At 32.4% G+C, this 14,536-nt stretch overlaps 1 protein-coding gene and 1 long non-coding RNA gene across 2 annotated transcripts in view; one reads left to right on the top strand and one right to left on the bottom strand.

Annotated features, from left to right (window-relative positions):
• LOC144834760 (stromelysin-1-like) overlaps window positions 1-14,536 on the top strand; it is a 203,435-nt gene that overhangs the window by 8,590 nt on the left and 180,309 nt on the right. The window lies entirely within an intron of this gene.
• LOC144835015 (uncharacterized) lies at window positions 68-10,950 on the bottom strand. The gene is made up of 3 exons (XR_013611036.1): window positions 10,917-10,950; window positions 575-640; window positions 68-131 (listed from the first exon to the last, which is right to left on the bottom strand). It is a non-coding gene; the product is annotated as an uncharacterized LOC144835015 (long non-coding RNA).

The following is a 14,536-nucleotide window of genomic DNA, read 5'->3' as shown; positions in this document are numbered from 1 at the left end:
AACCAACCTTATTACTTTAAAATTATTCTACCGCATAATAAACTTCTTTATAGGAGATATTAACTAACCTGTTTCTGGTTTAAACTCTTTTTGCACTCCTTGTTCTTTTTCACTAGTGTTCGGCACATTTACTGTTTAATGATAAAGAAGAATAGATAAATAGTTTAGCTAATTCAAAATAATTATACATTTTATAATATAGAAATACCATTCTAATATAAAGAAATACAGTTTTCATTTCAGAAATTTTCCAATTTAAGTAGTCAAGTTATATTGCAATTAAGGTCTTTTTTCACCAAAAAAAATCATTTTAAGTAACGCACTTGTATATAGAGGGCGACAAACACAATTTGAAATCAATCAAGAAGAAAACTTCAATTTCTGTTCAATTTCTGTTCTAACATGATCGGAAATGACGTCAAACCAGTTTAACCAAAAGAGACAATAACAAAATAAATCAAGACTAAATACGCATTAACATCCGAGATTAGATACATTTTACAGAGAGCATAAATTCAAAAACCTTCCACCCATTGAATTATAATATTATTTGTTAATCTGTAGGCCTACTCACCAGTTTCTGATTTAACTTCTTGTTGCGTTTCTTCGTTGAACCTACCACTGGTCGGCGGCACTTCCTCTGTGTAATAAAAAGAAAAGGAGAAATCTGAATTTACAATAATTTTAGGGATTCATTTCAGCATAAATATCTAAGATATAAAAAACCTAAACCATTCGAGTTAAATTCAAATAATGCCCAAAAAAGTGTTGCTACATATTCAGCCAATGATTAGTGGTTGTGGCGAACAAACTGATTGAGTGATTGTTGTAATTTTTTTTTTTAAATTGGGTTTTCCCCGTAATTATTTGTAGTATGCCCTGCGAGTTTTCACAAACAGGACCTTCTTTTTTTATTTTAGTCCAAGCTTTATATTATAATAATTTCTACAAGTTTTTCTTTACAAATTTCGTAAACTTAAACTTATTTATACAGCGTTTTAAATAGTATTGTTGATGATAATTATATTTTTTGATATAATAATGCAATACCAGTTACACATAAATATTGTTAATAAAAAGAAATCGTTTTGAAGATCCTTTTTATTAATTGGTTATCCGCACTTGGCGGATAACCCCTTGTTATTGTCACGATCTTTTTTTGGTTATCCGCAACTTAGTTGCAGGATAACCCTTGTGATTGTAAATATCTTTTTTTTCATCTTCTTTGTTATTCTTCTTTCTTTCCCGGAATTTTGTTCGCAGCGTATCTCTAATTATGGTCAACATAAGATTGCATAACTTTGTCATAAGATTGACCTGTAGCTGTAGATGTGCAAGAAATTTCGTTATATGACGTTAGAGTCGCGCAGCGTAAGTTACGTGCGATTTTATGAATTTTAATGATTGATCATAGATTATAAACCAAAAGTCATTTTGTATTGACACTTGGTGAAAATTTAATTCATATCAAGGGCAAACTTTCTATGGATTAAAAATGACATGTTTCACAAGAAGTTACGCGCGCACGCGCATTTAAAATTTAAAAATGCGCAAAATTAATTTCTAATCAACTTTCTACGCTGATCATGACATTTTAAACATGTCAAAAATTCCCATGCGCGCGAAAAAAATTACGCGTAAGGTGCGCACGGAGCATGAAAATCATGTGTTTTTTTCTTGAATTATGATTTTACAGCCTTTCTTAGTCATTTTAAAAAAGATTTACATCATTTCAAATTAAAATGACGTCATACGAACACGTTGATTTAGACCATTTGCGCACGTTTTAGTTGCAAAAGTGACAACAAATTGTCAAAATTAAGCCTATTTTTAATCTATTATAGCTCCTCAGGATCATCCACGACCCCCAATTTTTTTAATTTAATATGTAAGCAGATATGTTGTAGATATGAATTCATGCAGAACCTTTACCACTCGGATGTTATGACGTCATCGTATGGCCACACGAATGTAAAATATAGGATTTTTTACTCTTTCGTTATTGCTCATCAAATTCAACAAAGCGCTTCTAGGTTATACGTATTCTATTTCCCCCGAAATGTTAATATTGTCTACGTTAATCAACTATCTTTCGCATGAATTAAAAATATTTTAATCTTTATAATGTCAATTTGATGACGTCATCGTGTTAATAATTGGATTTAAAAGATGGGTCTTGTAATTTCGTCTATGCTACACTGTATATAACAATTAACAATGTATTTTGTAAATACTGTAATATGCTGTATGCTACAAAATAGGTACAATTCAGCACTGTAAACATATTTAATTCATGTCATAGGATGGCATAATAATTGTCGAGGTTCATGTAGTTTAAAGTATGTGCATGTTACGTTTGCGCGGATAACCCGAACTCGTCAAAGTGACGAGTTCAAATCTAGTTGGTTATCCGCACTTGGCGGATAACCCCTTGTTATTGTCAGGATCTTTTTTTTTTTTTTTTTTTTTTTTCTTTTTGGTTATCCGCACTTGGCGGATAACCCCTTGTTATTGTCAGGATCTTTTTTTTTTTTTTTTTTTTTTTCTATGTTATTCTTCTTTCTTTCCCAGAATTTTGTGTCACGTGTATCTCAAATTCTGATCAACATTACATCGTATAACTTTGTCAGAAGATTTACCTCTATCTGTAGAAGTGCAGGACAGTTCGTTTTTTTACTTTAGAGTCGCGCAGCGTAAGCTACGGGCGATTTTATGAATTTTGCGTATTTAACATAGACTAAAAACCAAAAGTCATTTTGTAATGACACTTGGTGAACATTTAAGTCATATCAAGTGCAAACTTTCTATGGATTAAAAATGGCATGTTTCACAGAAAGTTACGCGCGCACGCGCGTTTAAAATTTCAGAATGCGTAAAATCAATTTCTAATCAACTTTCTACGCGTTTCAGGTCATTTTGAGCATTTCAAAAATTCCCACGCGTGCGCAATATTTTTACGCGCACGTGCGCACATAGCGCAAAAACATCTTTTTTTTGCTTGATTTTTGTTTTTTCAGCCTTTTCTAGTAAATTTACCAATTTTCAATCAATTTCGACTTAAAATCACGTCATACGAGCACGTAGAATTAAACAATTTGCGCGCGTTTTTAATGAAAAAGTTAAAAAATTTGTCAAAATTTTGCCTTTTTTAAAACAGTCATAGATTGTAAACTACGTGGTGAACTTTTTTAAAATTGCATATTCTGGAAGTTGATGAGTTGCAGATATCGAATCATGCATCGATATGGCTAACCAGACATTGTGACGTCATCGTATGGCCACTCGAATATAAAATATAGGATTGTTGTCTCTTTCGCATAGCTCATCACATTTAATAGAGCGCATCTCCACTTATCCGTATTCCATTTCCCCCCATTTTGTTATATTGTCTAGGCCAATCAATTATCTTTCGCATAATCTACCATTTTTTAAATTGTGATGACGTCATCATGTCCAAAAGCGTCAATAACTTGGGTCCCTTATTTTCACCTATTCTGCACTGTATGTAGTACGTATACAGAATATAGTGTATACCGTATATACTTTGACGTGACGCAAAATAGAGAGCGCACTAACATTTTTACAATGGCATAATCGTTTTTCTGCGCGCAATATTCTAACGTATGACGTGCACGTGGCTTTTGCGCTGCGGATAACCTAACTCGTCCGTAGTGACGAGTTCAAATCTAGTTGGTTATCCGCACTTGGCGGATAACCCCTTGTTATTGTCAGGATCTTTTTTTTTTTTTATTTTTCTCTTTTTTGGTTATCCGCAACTTAGTTGCGGATAACCCTTGTGATTGTAAATATCTTTTTTTTCATCTTCATCATCATCTTCTTTGTTATTCTTCTTTCTTTCCCGGAATTTTGTTCGCAGCGTATCTCTAATTATGGTCAACATAAGATTGCATAACTTTGTCATAAGATTGACCTGTAGCTGTAGATGTGCAAGAAATTTCGTTATATGACGTTAGAGTCGCGCAGCGTAAGTTACGTGCGATTTTATGAATTTTAATTATTGATCATAGATTATAAACCAAAAGTCATTTTGTATTGACACTTGGTGAAAATTTAAGTCACATTAAGGGCAAACTTTCTATGGATTAAAAATGGCATGTTTCACAAGAAGTTACGCGCGCACGCGCATTTAAAATTTCAAAATACGCAAAATTAATTTCTAATCAACTTTCTACGCTGATCATGACATTTTGAGCATGTCAAAAATTCCCACGCGCGCGAAAAAAATTATGCGTAAGGTGCGCACGGAGCATAAAAATCATGTGTTTTTCTCTTGAATTATGATTTTACAGCCTTTCTTAGTCATTTTTAAAAAGATTGACATCATTTCAAATTAAAATGACGTCATACGAACACGTTGATTTAGACCATTTACGCGCGTTTTAGTTGCAAAAATGACAAAATATTGTCAAAATTATGCCTATTTTTAATCTATTATAGCTCCTCAGGATCATCCACGACCCCCAATTTTTTTAATTTAATATGTAAGCAGATATGTTGTAGATATGAATTCATGCAGAATCTTTACCCCTCGGATGTTATGACGTCATCGTATGGCCACACGAATGTAAAATATAGGATTTTTTACTTTTTCGTTATTGCTCATCACATTAAATAGAGCGCATCTCACTTTTACGTGCCCAAAATTCTTCAAATTTGATTTAATGTAATTATTTAGATAATTATCTTCTAAAATTGTTATCTTTATATGTCAATTTGATGACGTCATCGTGTTAATAATTGGATTTAAAAGATGGGTCTCATAATTTTGTCTATGCTACACTGTATATAACATATACAGTTTATTCTGTAAAATACTGTAATATGATGTATGCTACATAATAGGTACAATTTAGCACTGTAAACATATTTATTTCATGTCATAGGATGGCATAATAATTGTCGAGGTTCATATGGTTAAGTATGTGCATGTTGCGTTTGCGCGGATAACCCGAACTCGTCAAAGTGACGAGTTCAAATCTAGTTTTTCTATTTTCTTCTTTCTTTCCACGATTTTTGTTCGCAGCGTATCTCTAATTCTAGCCAACATAAGATTCTATAACTTTGTCATAAGATTGCCCTGTAGCTGTAGATGTGCAAGAAACTTTTTTTTATGAATTGCGAGTCGCGCAGCGTAAGTTACGCGCGATTTTATGAATTTCAATGATTGATCATAGATTGAAAACCAAAAGTCATTTTGTATTGAAACTTGGTGAAAATTTAAGTTATATCATGCGCAAACTTTCTATGGATTAAAAATGGCATTTTTTACATAAAGTTACGCGCGCACGCGCGTTCAAAATTTCAAAATGCGCAAAATTCATTTCTAATCAACTTTCTACGCGTTTCATGGCATTTTGAGCTTTTCAAAAATTCCCACGCGTGCGCAATATGTTTACGCGCGCGTGCGCACGTAGCGCAAAAACATGTTTTTTTGGCTTGATTTTTGTTTTTTCAGCCTTTTCTAGTAAATTTACCAATTTTCAATCAATTTCAACTTAAAATCACGTCATACGAGCACGTAGAACTGAACAATTTGCGCGCGTTTTTGATGAAAAACTTCAAAAATTCGTCAAAATTAGACCTTTTTTTAAACTGTCATAAATTCTAAACTACGTGGTGAACTTTTTTTAAATTACATATTCTGGAAGTAGATGAGTTGTATTTCTCGAATCATGCATTGATATGGCTAACCGGACATTGTGACGTCATCGTATGGCCACCCGAATATAAAATATAGGATTTTTTTCTCTTTCGTCAGAGCTCTTCAAATTTAATAGAGCGCATCTCTACTTATCCATATTCCATTTCTCTCAATTTTTTTACTTTGTCTAGGTCAATCAATTATCTTTCGCATGATTTACAATTTTTAAAATTGTTATGACGTCATCATGTTCAAAAGCGTCAATAACTTTGGTCACTTCTTTTCACCTATTCTGCACTGTATGTAGTACGTATACAGTATATAGTGTATACCGTATATACTCAGACGTGACGCAAAATAGAGGGCGCACTAACATTTTTTCAATGGCATAATCGTTTTTCTGCGCGCAATATTCTAACGTATGACGTGCACGTGGCTTTTGCGCTGCGGATAACCTAACTCGTCCGTAGTGACGAGTTCAAATCTAGTTCTATGTTATTCTTCTTTCTTTCCCAGAATTTTGTGTCACGTGTATCTCAAATTCTGATCAACATTACATCGTATAACTTTGTCAGAAGATTTACCTCTATCTGTAGAAGTGCAGGACAGTTCGTTTTTTTACTTTAGAGTCGCGCAGCGTAAGCTACGCGCGATTTTATGAATTTTGCGTATTTAACATAGACTAAAAACCAAAAGTCATTTTGTAATGACACTTGGTAAACATTTAAGTCATATCAAGGGCAAACTTTCTATGGATTAAAAATGGCATGTTTTACAGAAAGTTACGCGCGCACGCGCGTTTAAAATTTCAAAATGCGAAAAATCAACTTCTAATCAACTTTCTACGCGTTTCATGTCATTTTGAGCATTTCAAAAATTCCCACGCACGCGCAATAATTTCACGCGCACGTGCGCATGTAGCGCAAAAAAATAATTTTTTCGCGTGATTTATGTTTTTCCAGCCTTTTCTAGTTATTTTACCAACTTTTAAACAATTTCGACTTAAAATTACGTCATACGAGCACGTGGAATTTGATAATTTGCGTGCGTTTTTGATGAAAAAGTTCAAAAATTCATCAAAATTATGCCTTTTTTTAAACAGTCATAGATTCTAAACTACAAGGTGAATTTTATTTTTTATTGCATATTCTGAAAGTAGATGAGTTGTAGATATCGAATCATGCATTGATATGGCTAACCTAATATTGTGACATCATCGTATGGCCACTCGAATATAAAATAGAGGATTTTTGTCGCTTTCGTCATAGCTCATCACATTTAATAGAGCGCATCTCCATTTATCCGTATTCCATTTCTCCCCATTTTTTTATATTGTATAGGCCGATCAATTATCTTTCGCATGATATACCATTTTCAAAATTGTGATGACGTCATCATGTCCAAAAGCGTCAATAACTTTGGCCACTTCTTTTCACCTATTCTTCACTGTATGTAGTACGTAAACAGTATATAGTGTATGCTGTATATACTTAGACGTGAAAATAAAATAGAGAGCGCACTAACATTTTTTCAATGGCATAATCGTTATACTGTGCGCAATATTCTAACGTATGACGTGCACGTGGCGTTTGCGCTGCGGATAACCTAACTCGTCCGTAGTGACGAGTTCAAATCTAGTCTATCTTATTCTTCTTTCTTTCCCAGAATTTTGTGTCACGTGTATCTCAAATTCTTATCAACATTACATTGTATAACTTTCTCAGAAGATTGACCTCTATCTGTAGAAGTGCAGGACAGTTCGTTTTTTTACTTTAGAGTCGCGCAGCGTAAGTTACGCGCGATTTTATGAATTTCGCGTATTTAACATAGACTAAAAGCCAAAAGTCATTTTGTAATGACACTTGGTGAACATTTAAGTCATATCAAGGGCAAACTTTCTATGGATTAAAAATGGCACGTTTCGCAGAAAGTTACGCGCGCACGCGCGTTTAAAATTTCAAAATACAAAAAATCAACTTCTAATCAACTTTCTACGCGTTTCATGTCATTTTGAGCATTTCAAAAATTCCCACACACGCGCAATTGTTTTACGCGCGCGTGCGCATGCAGCGCAAAAATATAATTTTTTTACATGATTTATGTTTTTCCAGCCTTTTCTAGTAATTTTACCAATTTTTAAACAATTTCGCCTTAAAATCATGTCATACGAGCACGTGGAATTGGATAATTTGCGCGCGTTTTTGATGAAAAAGTTCAAAAATTCGTTAAAATTATGCCTTTTTTTAAACAGTCATAGATTCTAAACTACAAAGTGAATTTTATTGTTTATTACATATTCTGAAAGTAGATGAGTTGTAGATATCGAATCATGCATCGATATGGCTAACCGGATATTGTGACGTCATCGTATGGCCACTCGAATATAAAATAGAGGATTTTTGTCTCTTTCGTCATAGCTCATCACATTTAATAGAGCGCATCTCCACTTATCCGTATTTCATTTTCCCCCATGTTTTTATATTGTCTAGGTCAATCAATTATCTTTCGCATGATTTACCATTTTTAAATTTGTTGTGACGTCATCCTGTCCAAAGGCGTCAATAACTTTGGTCACTTATTTTCACCTATTCTTCACTGTATGTAGTACGTATACAATATATAGTGTAAACTGTTTATACTTAGACGTGACACAAAATAGAGAGCGCACTAACATTTTTTCAATGGCTTAAGCGTTTTTCTCTGCGCAATATTCTAACGTATGACGTGCACGTGGCGTTTGCGGTGCGGATAACCTAACTCGTCCGTAGTGACGAGTTCAAATCTAGTTTCATTTAGTATTTTTAGTAAAACGCGCTTGTGAATATAGAGGGCGACAAACACAATTTGTAATCAATCTGAAGAAGAAAATGCAATTTTTTAAATATGATCAATAGAGGGCAGCAAACCGAAAAATGAATTCATCACAACTCTGAAAGAGTAACCTGTAAACGCAGTTTTTTTCAGGATGAAATAAAATTATACGGCTTTTATTAACTTTTAATTTATTTTGTGTTGCCTAGGTTTAGCATTCTATACGATGGTTGTGTTCAAAGTGAATGACGAATTGAGTTTGGGTTAGTGGCATTGTATGAGACTGTAGATTGTGGCGAATGATGTATCGTTTTTTTTTTTATTAATGAATTGTTGGTGATCGTGAATGTAATGTAGTTTGTCAAAATTTGGTTTAATATAAGTATATTTATTTTAAATGGTCAAATATATCATCACTAATTTGTTAAACATGTAATGTAGTTTGTTAAAAATTTGGTTTAATTTAAGTATATATATTTTAAATGGTCAAATATATATCATCACTAATTTGTTAAATAACATAAGAATTAGAGATAGAGACAAAGAATAGAATTGTGAATAAATAAAGGGATCGGTGCAAATTGGTAGTATGCCTATTCTCCACTCTACCTACAAAATTTCTATTACTCGATGTCTAAGGCAAAAATCATGAATAATACATCATAATAATAAAGGCATAAATTAGGACATTTTTGTTAACCAACACTTTAAACACTATTAAATATTTGACTGGAAACACAATCACAAATAAATGTTCTATAATATCTCGTAACACTGGTAAACTGCATAATTTGTTATATTATAATGTGATATTATAAATATAAAAACATGTGATGTGTAATATGATAGATAAGGGGAAATTAACTAAGGAGAGAAAAAAAAGATATATAATAATTATACTATATAAATGCCGAAATATCGACAGGCTGATATAGATGACAAAGAAGACCATTACAATTTGTTCTACAGCATAAATTCTGTCTATACTATCAAACTTTATGTGACAACAAAATGTGATATGCCCATATATAGACACGATGATGTCATATCACTACCATATTTGGCATTTTTTTTGTAACATAAAGTTTCATAGTGTAGACAAGGCTTTACTGTAATGTGATACGACAAAATATATAATGATTATGATTTCATAAAAATAATGTTTAGTATTAATATAAGTATAATATGTGTATAAAGGTTAAACATATAAATACTAGGATAAAAAAAAACCAGAAAATACTACAAAAAAAGTATATGTAAAAAAATATGACAACATGAATGAATAAATGTGGTGATTAACTACAAAAGAAAAAAAATCAGTGGTAACTAACCTGATTCTAACTTCTCATCTGTTCGCATTCTTTTGTTACTTCTAGTCGGCACTTCCTCTGTGTCAAAAAAAACCCCATAAAATTACGTATAGTGTAAAAAGCGTTGGTTTTAGAAGTATAAATTCATAATAAATGTGTTCATGTATATAAATATTATTTCTAGAATTGTGGAGTGGATTTGATAACTGAATATTATTTATTTGTCAAATTAATACGTTTGTTTTGTATTCAAATTGAATTGATGTAACTGTGAATATTATACAATACCTGTTTCTGACTCTGACCTGTTTGACCGCTTCTTTCTTCTTCTTTTTTTTATTTTGGATCGGCCCCTTTTATGCTTTTTTTTAATTTCTTGTTTGTTATTACTACTGGTCGATATTTTCTCTGTTTGAAATAAAAAAAGAAAAATTGAATTTACAATAATATCTATTTCTTAAATAACCAATGATTGGAGTATAAATTCAACAATATTGACACTAAAAACCAACATTTCCAATTTATTTTTTTTTCATGGAAAATACAATTAAAATGATAAAATAATAATATTCTACTCAATCAAATCAAATTGGGAGCTTTAGTATAAAAATAAGATTAATTCTAGTAGCGATAAAAACCCGGAATATATTTTGTGTACCTCTTTTATTCGGACATAATGCGTTGAAACACCAGTTCTCGTCGAATTACCAGAAGTTAAGCAATTCGTTGGCCTGGTTGCGTTTTTGAAAATACCGTCTGGAAATATCGCGTCGGCTGCTGTTATAGACCAGTGGTGAAATGATGGGAATCGAGCTAGGATAGGCATGAGTTCGACCATACTGTACCATGCTGATTGTTGTGTCATTAGGCAAGATATGATTTACTCTCTCATTGCCTTGTTCTAATCCAATTCTCAGTTACGCTTCGGGACGATAAAAACTAGGTCTACTACCTTTCTCTATGCTTTAATGTGGATGTTTTACAAATAGGCTATTTTTATAATCTTCTCCAATTAATTATTTGTTTGCTAATTTATAATATGTGTTTCTCGTGTCACATGGGTTGTAAATTTCATTCAATTTGAACTGTACTTTATATTATTATATGGTTAATGTATATACTGTATACAATACCTGATTCTGACTCAGACACGTTCGGCTGCCCCTTTCTTTCTGTCAATTTGGATCCGCCCCCTTTGTCCTCTTTTTGTATTCCAGGCCTACAACTGGTGGTTGGCAATTCTTCTGTTTAAAAGAATAAACTGAATTTATAATATGGTCTAGCTCGTAAACAACCAATGATTGGAGTATAAATTCAGAATTAATTCATTTATAGAGGGCGACAAACACAATTTGTAACGACAAAAAGTAAATCACAAATCTGAAATAGTGCTAGACAGATTTCAGATTAAACCAACAAACAATATCGTATATCATATTTATTCGACTAAACACCTCGCTTTGAATATACACGCCTCTCTTAAATAAACACCCCATTAGAGGGAACCAAGCAAGGATACAGTCAGCTATGTTTTGATAGTACATCAGGCTCCCCAACTGTAATTAATCGGTCTGGTGGTAATTGATATTATGAATGATTAATAAGACCTACATAGTAGAATTTATTAACTTTCATGATCTCTACAATTTAGCAAACATATTAATTATATTGATACAATTGTTAATTTTGTTACAATAACGGATTTTGTCATATCCGACTGCACTAATGAGGTGTATATAAGACATGAATTGTTCTAATACTAGATCATAATGTTTTTTTCCGTACAGTGCAGAAAACATAATATTTATTATTACTAATAACTTACTTGTTTCATGTTCTACCTGTATTCTTTGTTCTTCGTCACTGGTGTTCGGCGCATTTACTGTTTAATAAGAAATAATACAAATACAATTAAAATGATAAAATAATAATATTCTACTCCATCAAATCAAATTTTTTTAGGGATTCATTTCAGCTTAAATATCTAATTCAGATATAAAAAACCTGAACCAATCAAGTTAAATTCAAATAATGCCCAAAAAAGTTTTGCTACATATTCAGCAATGATCAGTAGTTGTGGCGAACCAACAATGAGTGAGTGATTGTTGTCATTATTTTCTTTTTTAGATTTTCCCCGTAATTATTGTAGTATATGCCCTGCGAGTTTTCACAAACAAATTTTAGTCCAAGCTTTATATTATAGGCCTAATAATTTCTTCGAGTTTTTCTTTACAAATTTGTTGAATTTGACTTTTGTACAAATTATAAATAATGGAATGTATTTGTGGTTGATTTGGTTTCCAACACACTATTTTTGAAAGTCTATTGATTCCACTTGTGTGATAAGGAACCTACATCATTTATCGGTTTTCCTCAATCTCCATATTTATTTACAATTTATAGGTATACCACTGATAATAATCACAAAACACGAAACTTTCTATAATATCTCGTGTTACGTGACTTTTTAAATCATGTTGTTTGTACGGTACTGTAACTTACCTGTTTGTAACTTCATATCTGCTCTCATGCTTGCGTTACTACTAGTCGGCTCTTCCTCTGTGTAAATAAAAAAACATTACAGTGATTTTTACGTAATGAAAACCTTAGGAGTATAAAGTCGCAATAATGTATTTCATCTTTATTAAAATAATTATAGGCAATATTCACATGAATTAAAACAAGAACAATTTAAATTATTTTTAGAATTGGTGTTGATTTGATAACATTGTTTATTTTTCAAATTAATACGTTATTCAAATTCATTTGTATTTTATTATGGTTAATGTATAAATAGAATACCTGTTTGTGACCCTCTTTCAAAACGTGAACGAAGTGTACGGAGCGAAGATCTGTTCGGCCGCCTCTTCCTTCTACTTCCTTTTTTCACTTTAGATCGACCCCTGTTATCCTCTTTCTGTATTTCGTGTTCGTTATTACTACTGGTCGACATTTCTTCAAATAGAAATTAAATTACAATTAGGCCTATAATTTGTATAAAATAAAATGTGTACACTCACATTTTATTGCCAGTCGAAGCGCGGTGGTAAACACACAACTGTTTTATTTGCTGGTCATATAGTGATATCAACATTTTTTTATTATTATCAATAAACACTATCAAATATTTAATTTTAAAAATAATTTCACAAAAGAGGTTTTCAATTATATCTTGTGTTAGGTGGCCAGCATTAAGCTTGTACATCAATGAAAAAATACAAAATCAGTTTTGTAAATGCTGTAGCTTACATAACATTATAACTAACCTGTTTCTGATTTACACTTTTTTCGTGTTCCTTGGTTTTCGTTACTACTGGTCGGCATTTCACCTGTTTTAATAAATAAATAACAGAATGAAATTCGAATTTATAATGCTAAAACTTTAAGCACTATGAAAAATATATGCATGAAAATATCACAAAATAAACTTTCTATCTCGTAAAAGAAATGAAATACTTCGTCTTCTTTTCTAAATACATACCTAGTCCATCCTGTGCAGATTTTCCAAGACAATCTGTAAACCTGGTAATTCTTGAAGGTGTACCTAGAAGGTTTTCTTTATCTAGTATGAATACGGCATCCCATATATCTGTGAATTTAAATTTATTCAGTTCATTGTAATTATGAATAACATTTTTCAACTCATCTTCTCCAATGTCTCTCAAGGTCTGGAATAGTTGTTTACGAGATGCTGACAGCGTCTCCTCGTCAACAATTTGGACATTGTTATTTGCCATATACTGGTTTATCTGACCTACTGCTTCACTGAAACCTGTCACATTAGCTATGTCCAGCAAAAGCCTGACATTATGCGGTGTGATTTTACCGGTTCGTTGGAGTTCATTAAATAAACTCATCGCTGTAACGTCTTTATCGGTAAGGTCACCTAATGGTATGTATCGATGCAGGCAGAATCTCAACCATTTAAAGTAGCGACCCACATAGTGTTTGCCTAGTTGAGATTTTAAAGTATGGAACTTTTCTTTAAGGTTTTCATCACATTCAGTTTTGTCTGGCAAAAAAAATGAATAATAAAATAAATAAATGATGACAAAATAACATTATTTAAAAAAAACCCTGTATAAAAAAGCATATTAACAAATATGAGTGCTAAAAACTGCATCTAACAATGTATTGTTTGTTACCTGGTGTTGCCATATCTTGTCAATTCAGTTTTCTATCTTTATTTCTGAAAATGAAATTGTTGTATTCACAATAAATGCTGTCATATGTTTACGGATCGTAAACGGACAGATGACACGTTATCGTAAACGGACAATTGACACGATCGTAAACGGACAGTCACGATCGTAAACGGACAGTTGACACGATATCGTAAACGCACAGATGACACGATATCGTAAACGGACAGTTCGATCGTAAACAGACAGTTACGATTGTAAAGACAGTTGACACGATATCGTAAACGGACAGTTGACACGATATCGTAAACGGACAGTCACGATCGATCTATCCTATAATTGTTTATGCCGAAATTACCAAAACAAATAAATCGCTGTTTCTCTTCTAGCAGAAAAACACAAGTCTACTTACAGAATGGTGTACGTGGTCTGTCTTTATTCTTAAGCAGACCAATGTTTCTCTGTTTTACTTCTGTGCTATGTTCAATGTTCCTCCTCTACTTTTTTACTGTGTGTTCAATGTTCCTCTACTTCTGTGCCGTGTGTTCAATGTTCCTCTACTTCTGTGCTATGTTCAATGTTCCTCTACTTCTGTTTTGTATGTTCAATGT

This window comes from Antedon bifida, chromosome 2 (assembly GCF_963402885.1).
Source record: "Antedon bifida chromosome 2, ecAntBifi1.1, whole genome shotgun sequence".
Taxonomy (NCBI): Eukaryota; Metazoa; Echinodermata; class Crinoidea; order Comatulida; family Antedonidae; genus Antedon; species Antedon bifida.
This window is presented reverse-complemented; position numbering and strand designations above follow the sequence as displayed.